Below are 11,148 nucleotides of genomic sequence, written 5' to 3' on the forward strand. Positions count from 1 at the left end.
AGTGACTGCGTTTCTCTCGCTTGTGCGCGCGCAGGTGATGTTGGAAGGGAGAGTCCATTTGCTCTGAGGTAAGGTAGGTATGTAACCAACGTGTGCTATCAGCGACAATATTAGATTCCGTTGCATAGCGTCTCCACAGCAGTGTTGCCTCTATTTAAGTTCCAACTATCGTAAAACCATTAACCCCCTGGTGCAAGAGCCTCGAAGGACCATGGTCTATAATTAGACCGCTGCTCATACCGAAGGCCTGCAGATTACGAGTTGTCGTGTGATCCACACGATTAATACTTTCGGTCGTTATTCTTGGCTTTCTAGACCGGTATCGCTATCTCACCGTCCTCAGTTATAATCAGGTAGGCAGAGTTGACTAGAACCAGCCCTCAGATACAAGTAAAAGTCCCTAACCTGGCCACCAATCTAACGCGGGGCCTTGGAGTAAGAGGCAGACATGCTACCTCTATACTACGGGGCCGACATTTATTTACACCAGTCTGTTTTAATTTATCTGGTGTATTAACTGAGTGTGGTAGAACCTGACCCATGTTATTTGCAACTGAAAAGCTGAGCTTCGTAAGAGCTCTGGGTACTTGGTATGATGCTTTTCCAATAAATGGTATGCTGTTGCGGCGTATGGTTAAGTAATAATGATTGTTACTTGTTGGCGGGGTAGATAAATGAAGATTACAATTACTGGTAGCACTTATCTTCTAAAATAGTACCATCTAACTGCGTTACCATGGTCGTAATGTTGAAAGATTCGTTCTGAGAGTTCTTACAGGCAGCTCCGTTTTCTGTCTTTTGCGAGGGGAGAAAGGAATAGGGGGTATTGTTGCCATGAAAACGAGGGTAGAGCCAAAGAGGTTGCCATGGAGATAAGCCTGCTGGTCGTCTCGTGTTGCTTGGAGTTGGCACAGCTCTCACTTCTGAGTTACGAACAACAGAACACAGCCGTCTGAACGAACGAACAATAGAGGCGGAAACGAGAGGGAGGAGAAATGAATGTAGGAATATGTCAACATCGTGCAATAGCAGGTGCAATGCTCCCCCTTCAAACCTATCTGTCAAAACGCTTCTTTTAATATTACGCGCATACTTACACACTAACCCACAAGCATACCAGGGCCACAATTTACACAACACAGTTCTCGAATTAATTCACACTCAGTCTTAGTTCACTAACACTTACAGCCTAACTCTGTTCAACAGCTATCCTCACTGCCGCTATCACATTCCTCAGTTCAGAACCCGCACACGATATTCTCACAGTTCAGTACGACGTACGCCGCCCGTACTCCAGTACGACTTCGTTCTCTGTCCCATGCTTACACACTGTGATCTGTTCCACGCTGCACCATAGACACGATGCTCGCTCACAGCAACTGGTCCAACAGACTCAACTTCACGGTGACTGACACTCTGAAAGAACCCTCATTTCCACGGACAGAACACTCTAAAGACCGCCTCTTCAACTTCAGGCTGTCAATGTCCACAAGGACACTCACTCAGACTGACTGCACTCAACTCGCTGACTGAACCAAGACAGACTGAACCCTCATTCCCCAGGCAGGTCTCGCGTGTCTTATATACCTGGCAATGGCGGCGGTTTAGAAGGGGGCGGGCGAGGGTCGGTAGTCGCCCCCTCCACTCTGTGGGGAAAAAATTCACTTTAAATCCCTTTATGCGCCTGACACTAGGAATATAAAAGGTACAATTAGTACACACCCTCTTGTATTTATTAACTAATTCTTTCCTTTGAGTTCCTTTATTATTAAGAACATTCCTAGCGGAAATACGCGGCTGACCGAATTCTACAGCGCCACAGCATGGAGTGGAGCAATGTGTATCATGTTTGGCGACGAATGGTAGCAGCGGTATAATTTTGCCATGGTCTCCTGGTTGCCAAGTGCATTTGTCAGTCTCCCTCAGTCAATGTGTCTGTTGCAGTTCAGTCCAGTGCCTCTGCTTTGTTAGTGTGTGGTCAAATACTAAATGACCATATGACTTTTTAGTTGTAGAATCACGCCGTACTTATCAAGCATACGGCTTCTGATTGGGATAGATAAATCGTGAAAAATTACCAGTGCAGCATGGGCTCACCTTCCCAAGAGACTGGCCGGTAGCGACCCCACTGCAAGCTATCCTGTGATAAGCACAATACAGTGCCGAATTTTATTACGCCGTACTTATATTTCACTGTAATGAGTAATGATTATTCTTTTGGTGAATGTTTTATTGTATAGTACTATTATTACCGCAATGTCCGGCTCCATGGCTAAATGGTTAGCGTGCTGGCCTTTGGTCACAGGGGTCCCGGGTTCGATTCCCGGCAGCGTCGGGAATTTTAACCATCATTGGTTAATTTCGCTGGCACGAGGGCTGGATGTATGTTTTGTCTTCATCATCATTTCATCCTCATCACGACGGGCAGGTCACCTACAGACGTCAAATCACAAGACCTGAACCTGGCGAGCCGAACATGTCCTCGGACACTCCCGACACTAAAGCCCATACGATATTTCATCTTTATTACCGCAATTCAATTGGTAGACTGTCACCCTGTCCTTATCTATTGAAATTCGCTCAAGGAGCATAAAACTTGCCATTTTATACCTAATGGTTCCAATGTTGATGTCTATGCTGTTCTCTCCCACCACCATATCCCTCAGAGCCAGGTATTTCTGGTTGTCTATAAATGTCCTACTCACACACACACATCTGACGTGGGCCCACCACATCCGGATGCTCTAGAGTCATCCCGAAAGCTAATACTCCCGGCGCACCCTCCAGATCTTTCCATAACGCCAGAGGTCGGTAAGGGAGCAGGGCAATGTAGAGAGCAATGGACTACCAGCTCTTCTCTGACTGGTGTATTTAGTAGGGAGAGGGCAGGCCTTACTTAGTGATATGCGCGCGATTTGAGCAGGCTGGTTTGCCTCCTTTCCCGTAGCTGCACGTTGGAATGGCGGACGCAACTGTTTTCAATGTCTCATTATAGATTCCGCCATCAAGGTCATTGTATTCATGAACTTTTTGACTAACCGAAAGAGCTTTCAGAGCTGGACAAATCTAATTGCTACTGTTGAGGTAGTGCCTAGTTCTATCAACCAAGAGGTCACTGTTTCATTACGTGTCAACGTTTCTTCGAAATGTGCAATTGAGGGAATGCACACAGTGTCTCACCTTCTCTAAAAGGATGTGTAACGCACCTCGTAGCCTTTAACATCATGGTACCCTTACATATTTGTGCACTGTACTTTTGTAATATTTCAGATGGATTAAAACCCAGTTCTTTGTTTATTTCAGGGTTCGTACACGTTGAATGAGTTACCAACTAACCTGGGGAAGCTGGAGAAGTTTCCCTCTCTACCATATGGGAAATACAAGATGAAGCTGGAATTCATGAGTGGTGAAGAACGCTTCGCTTGTTGCTCCACTGTGGCGGAGATCACAGAAGAAGCAGCAGGGAAATGACCTACTCCAAGAATATTACGAAGTTTATTCTCGTCAACACACCGTTTATTATTACTATCAATGTTGCTAACTGGGAAGGTTCACACATACACTTGGAGAATGATTTGTCAATGTTCTGGATACGAATATTAACACGATATATGAGTTCTGTTCTTCAAGAAATGATTCTGCACTGCACAGAATTCAGTTAACATCCTTGTGTAGGATCCCAAAACAATCAAGCGATTAATAATCTCTTACTGTGCATTTTATTATTTCAGTTGTTCAGCAATTAAAGTTTTATTATTTATATATATATGGTATGGTGCCGTAAACGCGAATGTGATGATTCTCTTCCTACCCACTATATCCCTTTTAAGAATGTCAAGCCTCCCAGCCACATATTGATATGTAGTCCATCAGAACAATTTTTGTTCTATTTATTTCCCTATATATAACGTGTTAAGGAAAATGAACCTTAAATGAATCATACGCTATGCGTGCTTATGTATGTCCTGCAAACATACTTTCTACAGTGTAGTACGGTAAGATTCAAAATGGTGCAGGGACCTCGAAATCTGGGACTAACTTAGTGATAACATGATCCACACCAATACTAACAGGAGAAGTCTTTACAAGAACCTGGGCAACCGCCAAAAAATGGCAAGGTCTTCGCCCGTGATTTTAATTATGCTGAGTTTCAGCATAAGAAACATTTTTTACTAGTACGATGCCAAGTAGCACAGATTATCTTTGGATTGTTTAGATCTGGAAAGAAATCGTTTATCGAACACAGAATAGAGAGCGGAGAATTAGGGTTTAAATCTAACATTAATCAAACATAAGTTTGCCTGTGACTCTCATGAACAACAGTACTGAATGCATAAGATAACCATTTCAAAGATGAATCCCACTTCGAGTAGTAGGAATAGTGATATGCATTTACCCATTTACCCATTTACACAACACAGATTTACTCAATAACCAAATAACCCAGAACGTGAGGAAAGGATCGAAAACAAGCACAAAAGAAACAGATAATATAGTAACTCAAACCATCCGTAACCATAACGCTGAGATCGAATGGAAAATCGACCAAGAATAAAGGAAGAAGCTACGGTAATAACTGGAGACTTCGCTAGCATATTTATGGATGGAGGGGAGTACTCAAGGTGTATCCGAGGGAAATTACCATGCAACAATTATCAAGGTCAACAACCATACGACAGATGACAATAACGTCCAGGATACTAGGGAATAAGAAATAAGAAATGGAAATGGAATTACAGTACCAACCAGAAGTAGCTCAACACAGCAAAAACAAGGACAAAATTCAAGGAAACTTCATCTCCACATAAATAATCTTTGAAAACGATGAGCACAGGTGTTCTATCAAGACCATCAAGTGTTCAAGGGAACCTCTGGATAACCCAGGACTAATAATATGGTGGCGTAAAAACAGTCCACCCCATGTGTTTATACGAATCTACAGGGGCATTCTTCCAGCCAGTCGGAATTCAACGGGATATTATAAGACATAAACGTTGCAGAAATGATAGATGGCACGATCACAAAGCTCTACGGTTGATGGAGAAGTATCTTCAATCAATCAATTGGGTTCCATACGCCAATGACAGAAAAGGAATCTTAGCAACCGACCCGGAACTATCCCAAATGATCCCATACTCACTGGAATATAACCCAGAACAGTTATATGATAACCAAACTGCAATATAAAATTGTGAATACATGGAGGATTGAGCTAGAAGCAACAGTATTACAAGAGGTTAAATATTTAAACCAGATGACGAACAGACCAAGGCATGAAACAAGGAAAAGATAATGTAAATTAGCTCGATCGGATGAGACTCCAATATCAACAACCCTAGGATTCAAGGAAACTTCTCTGTACATATATTTCTCATGTATGATCGCAGATACCATCTAAAAGAAACGCAAGTTCCCACTTGACAATATATCAAAATGAAGACATGGTCGAAGCCAGTGTACATCCATGAACTGACAACAAATGCCCGAAAGGGCCTCAGAGAAAATCCTGGGCTAATAATAGGTTGAACTAAATCACCTGTGATACATCCCATACTGACTCGCAACCACCTTGTCTACCTTTGTCTACCTCTAGGATTCCAAGGTTAAATAAAATATACCAACCAAGGCATAGACCTACGATAAGAGGTAGGCACAAGGTAAGACAAGAGAGGACAACATATCAATCTCGAAGACACCATAATCGAATAGACGAATAACTTTACACACCCGGCTGACAAAGTTTATAAAATACACTCCCATAATCTATTGAAAAATGAACAGGAAAGAAGGAATTAAAGTAAATGTCAATTTTAGAACGGATACAATAGTATTAGGTAAGAATGGATGACGATTGCGAGACCCACAACAAAATCCTAGGATAAAAACACAGTAGAAACGAAGGATCGTTTCAGCAAAAAGCCAGCCATGCTCCATACCAGACTCCAGAAATGGACCCATACAACCACAAGAAGTCACCAACAACGGTATACATATTTTGGAATTACGAGAAAGAATGAACAATAATCAATACATGCAGTAACCAAGCAGGACTAGCAAATGAAAACTCAGGAAGAATAAACATTACATTTAAGCACGAGGCTAAAACTGACATACACCAACCAGAACAAGCAGATCACATTACATGCATGACACTAGCCACCCGAGGTAAGTAACAGAGAATAACATTCCAGAGCAGAAATTCAGCATACTGTGTAAGGATGATACCTTAAGTTAGAATTTCCTTAAACCATGTCCTCCTTAAGATGTTAGTAGAGCTATACAGATCCTTGTCTGCGTAGATCTGTGCCATGCTGCATTCATTGTGTATCTTCCCCATCCCCTCGGGAAGGCTGGGTCCTTGACCTGTGTTGGAGGAGCCAACTTGTCAGTTTAACTTCTGTCTCTGTACCAGATACACGTGCCATGTAGGCTCCGATATTTTTCCAGGGTTTACCCTGGTTTCCATCCCTTTGGGTGGAAAAATTTGTAAGTCATGTTTAATTTGTTTTCTTCTACCTATTGGTGGTGTTTTATATTGTAATTTGACCTTGTGTTTTTATTATCTCTGATCTGGGATTCTCCTCTCTGACCTGGTATTCTCGTTAGTATTGGGAGCTGATCATTAGGTCATTACTGACTCTTTTCCTAAAACCCATTTTCTTCTGGTTTCTGGTTAAAATTTTTCTGATGGTCAGTGATGTTAATTTCAGACCTTCTGTTATAGAGGCTATCAAACTTGCATTGTACAAAGGTAATTCTGTATCCGTTGAATTTTTTCAACGTCTCCTTTCATTACGATGTCAGCCTTACCTTATTCTACCTAATGTGTCAGATAACGTGTGTAATATCCTCGTAAATGGGATGTTTATGGCCGTTTTTTTTAATTCTATTTTTTTTACCTTGGTCGATAACTTAAATACCGGTATGCCTAACCGTTCTGTAGGTTGACATTTAATCATAATCCACCCTGGGTGGTAAATTGTTATTTAATTGTTAAATAAGAATTGAGGAAAAACGAAACCAATCCATTCAACGGTGTTTTGTCGCACGTTTGACTGTCTGATATTAATTTTATTTGGTCGTAGTCTTGGTGACATTAATTGTTCCATATTTGTTTTTGGGTGAGATGACTATTGGCTTGGATTGAACAGAGATTGGGTGAACGCTGAGAATTGATTTGACTTGAGCTTGATCTTGCGAATCTGGTGGTGATTATTACTGATATTACTTTAATTTCACCACTTTATCGGATTATTTATTGTGTGATCCGTTGTTACTCTCCTGGTGTTTAATTAGTAAATTATTGAATTAAGCTGTTACTTCTGCATTACTTGAAGTGCTCTTAAAGAGTTGATTGTGATATTTACTGATCTTACCTTATTTCACCACTTCGTTGGATTTGTGGTGTCATTCATGACCTGCGATTTAATTAGTAAATTATTGAATTAAGCAGTTACTTCTGCTTTATTTGAAGTGCTCTTAAAGAGTTGATGGTGATATTTACTGATCTTACCTTATTTCACCACTTCATTGGATTTGTGGAGTCATCCATTTGTCATGCTCCTGCTATTTAATTAGTAAGGTTTTGGATTCTGGAGCGATTTCTCCGCGACTTGACCTTGGTCTACCTCGCTCCACTTTCTTCTACTTACCTTGGTGGGGAATTTTATGTAACGTTGCCCTCTGGTTTTAATTCTATTGATTTTAAGTTCTCCGTGTTAAATGATTTGTATTGACCCAGTTCTGTCCCTTGTATGGTGAGTTTCCATATGAATTATTATATTGGTGGGTATTTGCTTGAATTTCTGTCACTGATAACTTACGTACCCTGTTCCGTGTTAACACCGTACTAAAGGAATTGGTTTCGTTTCTCTCCATTTATGCTTGTGAATGTACTTAATTTTTAAACCACCTGTCTCATCTTCCTTGGGATATTAATTCTAAATCATATCATGATTAATTGATTGATTTATGACTCTCTGTAGGAGTGATGTGATACCTATATACCGTAGTTATTAAATTCAAGTATTTCTAAAAATCTAAGCCTTATACTTTCATGATAAAGGTTGTGTACTAATATCTAAAGTCTACTTCATTCATTTTTAAAAAGATGGTCATGATTGCAATAATCCACCATAAAGGCACTCTCTCCACATTTACTCCTTTGAGGTAAGTTGACTTGCCTTTTACTTGTATTAACTTATTTCATTTCCTTTGGTTTTCTGCTTCTGTGTGGTGCATCTGTGTGGTAATTTATTGTTTTGTTTTCTGGGTGTCAGTGTATTAGCACAGTGTGTGTTATTTGGACTTGGATGATCTTTGTGGACTGTGATCTTTACTTCTGCTTGACTTGAGTCTGTCACCCAGTTCGTTATTGAGTCTTGAGTATCACTGTGCCATTATGCTTAATTATATTTAATTGTGTTTAATGGGTCCCCTTATGTGTCACACGTCACAGCGTTACTGTGATTATGTTGATTTATTTTAACGTTACAACTAGGGTGCGAAATTGCAGGGGGAAGGGAGGGTTTGCCCCCACTAGAATTGACCAGGGGGGATTCTTTCATTATAAAATGAGGAAAATGTAACACATATATTACTGATATCAATGTCTTTTAAAGTGCATATTTTCCTTCAAACATCAAGAATAATACACGTAAGTTAGAAATAATAGGATGACTGCCAGATCTTGAGCAGTAAAACAACGCAGCGGTGGCAACTCCACACATGCAGCCTTCATGTTTCACTCTGTCAAGTCCATCTGAAACCCGGGAATAACGTTCCATTTAACATCATTCTTGTTATAACAACACAAATCAAACAAAAACCTTTTAAATTTACATTTTTAAGGGGGAAGGGATAATTTACTTAGAAGGGGATTATATACCCCCATATACTGTTTGAAATAAACACTAGTAATTAAGCCCTACGATCCTTCTACCTCCCACCATTTTTTTCGATTTCGCACCATGGTTACAACAGTTACCAAAGAAAATATACGCAAGGGAAAATAGGCTAATTAGCAGTGACTACAATAAACCAGTTCAAGGAAACCTCAGGTGTTGAGAAGGAAAACACCAATAAATTTAGATCCCACGTAATTACAAATTGACACATGCACAAGGTACCAAGGAATATTAATGGAAGTAGTACCAAGGCAGGACACCAGATGATTATCATCACCAGTAGAAATGAATAATCGCATAAGAGAATTTACAGTACTTACTACCTGATATGGACACATCAAATAATCTAAAAGGTAATTATAACCTCAGATGAGCCATACAGCCATAGTCTATCACCATTCAATCAACGGGAAAAAAATTGCACAGTACATGAGAATAAGAACACTGGCCAGGGTTACCATAATAGCATCAAATCCAAGAGATCAAAGTGAGATTCACATCAATATATAGCCATTACACCATATATTCATCCAAGAATTCAACACAAGGCCATAATAACACCGAGGTAACATATACAAGACTCTCATAGGAACAAATTCCCATAGCACAAATCCCTGATACATATCCATAACACAATATACCTTTAGCATATCCAATGACATCTAACTACGTCAATAAATCTCACAATAGCAACACATGACATGTAGTAACCAGGGCAAACCAGAATAGCATGCAGTGAGATGCTGAAAAAGATCACCATCGGTCAAGATTGTAAACACATTTTCACACATTCAGTCCAAAGAGCAGGGCAGGAACACAGTCACTGGAAAAGAAAATATAATTATGAGATATTTTACAACACATAAGTTAATCTGGACTACAAGCGAATCTGGAAGAGGGATCAATTTTTACAAGTTAAGTAATATTTACACAATCAATTTAACACAAAACACAGTTTCTTCGAATGGAGCAGATGAACCACAAGCATAGCCAATTCCTTTCTAGAACCAAAGCAAAATGAGGAGAATATGGAAATAATGTCAAACTAACACAATTTCATTACTGTAAAATATGGGAGACGAATTAGCACACTTAATTCTTGAATCCAGCTCAATTAAATAATATGAATACATTCATCAATAAAATAATGTTATTCACTCATCCAGATATTGCACGTCCAGAATAAGAACACAAAGGTATATAACCAGATCCCATGAACACCATACACAATCAGCAAGGAACAGGGATTGAGTTCACAGGAGGAGAGCTACAACATGAACACATCAAGACCAAGATGACAACAAAAGGGAAATGCTCGAGCACACATGAAAACAAACAGGAAAACACAAGTTACTTGGGAACATTTCAATTTTACAAAATTAAAGACAATGCTTAAGGTTAATGTTAGTGGGTGAGATCCTTTGGTGGTCATGCCCAGCATAGTCCTGGTAGACATTGAGCGTCGTTAAAACAAAGGAACCACACAAGCTACCACTGCAACGACACCCCGAGATATGAAGAAATGACTTTACCCTCAACAAACGCCATAGGGCTACAAAGAAGGAGGCAAGCAAAATTCAAAATATACAACACACAGACACTCAGATAATTTAACTTACTCAACCACAAGCGGGAGCAAGGAAATCTGCACTGAAAACCCATCCTCATTAAAAAATGATCTATGATCCTCAGGGAATACTGAGCCAGGTCATCACAGGACAACACCAGTTTTCTTTGAAACAAAATAATTAATTTTAAGGGACAGATAACATTACAGATAAATTTTAAAAGAATCAATTTTTTGTAAATAAATGAAAATTTGAAAATACAAGGTAAACATATTGGTTATAATATAATATATTCTTTCAAAATTAGTAAATATATCAATGAATTTAAAATAAATATAGGTATTTAATATAAATCTTTTTATTACTAACAAAACTTAAGTATGGTATATCATAAACAACCGATAGTTTTACACATCTTTTAACATTAAATAAAACTTAATAAAATTGAATTCGGAACGAATAGCTAGGCTGAAATTAACGAGAGAAGTCTATGATAATCCGTAGTGGGGGTATCACATACCGGAGATATGGTCCGAAGCATAGTTCCATAATCGTCACATGAAATTAAAACGTAAAGACCATTTTGACACAAAAATAAATTAGCACATAACAGCCCAAAATAAAAAAAGTCAGAGCTAAATCAAACACAAATCCCAAATAAAATCCACTGGATT

The sequence above is a fragment of the Anabrus simplex genome, chromosome 5, assembly GCF_040414725.1.
Source record: "Anabrus simplex isolate iqAnaSimp1 chromosome 5, ASM4041472v1, whole genome shotgun sequence".
Lineage (NCBI taxonomy): Eukaryota > Metazoa > Arthropoda > Insecta > Orthoptera > Tettigoniidae > Anabrus > Anabrus simplex.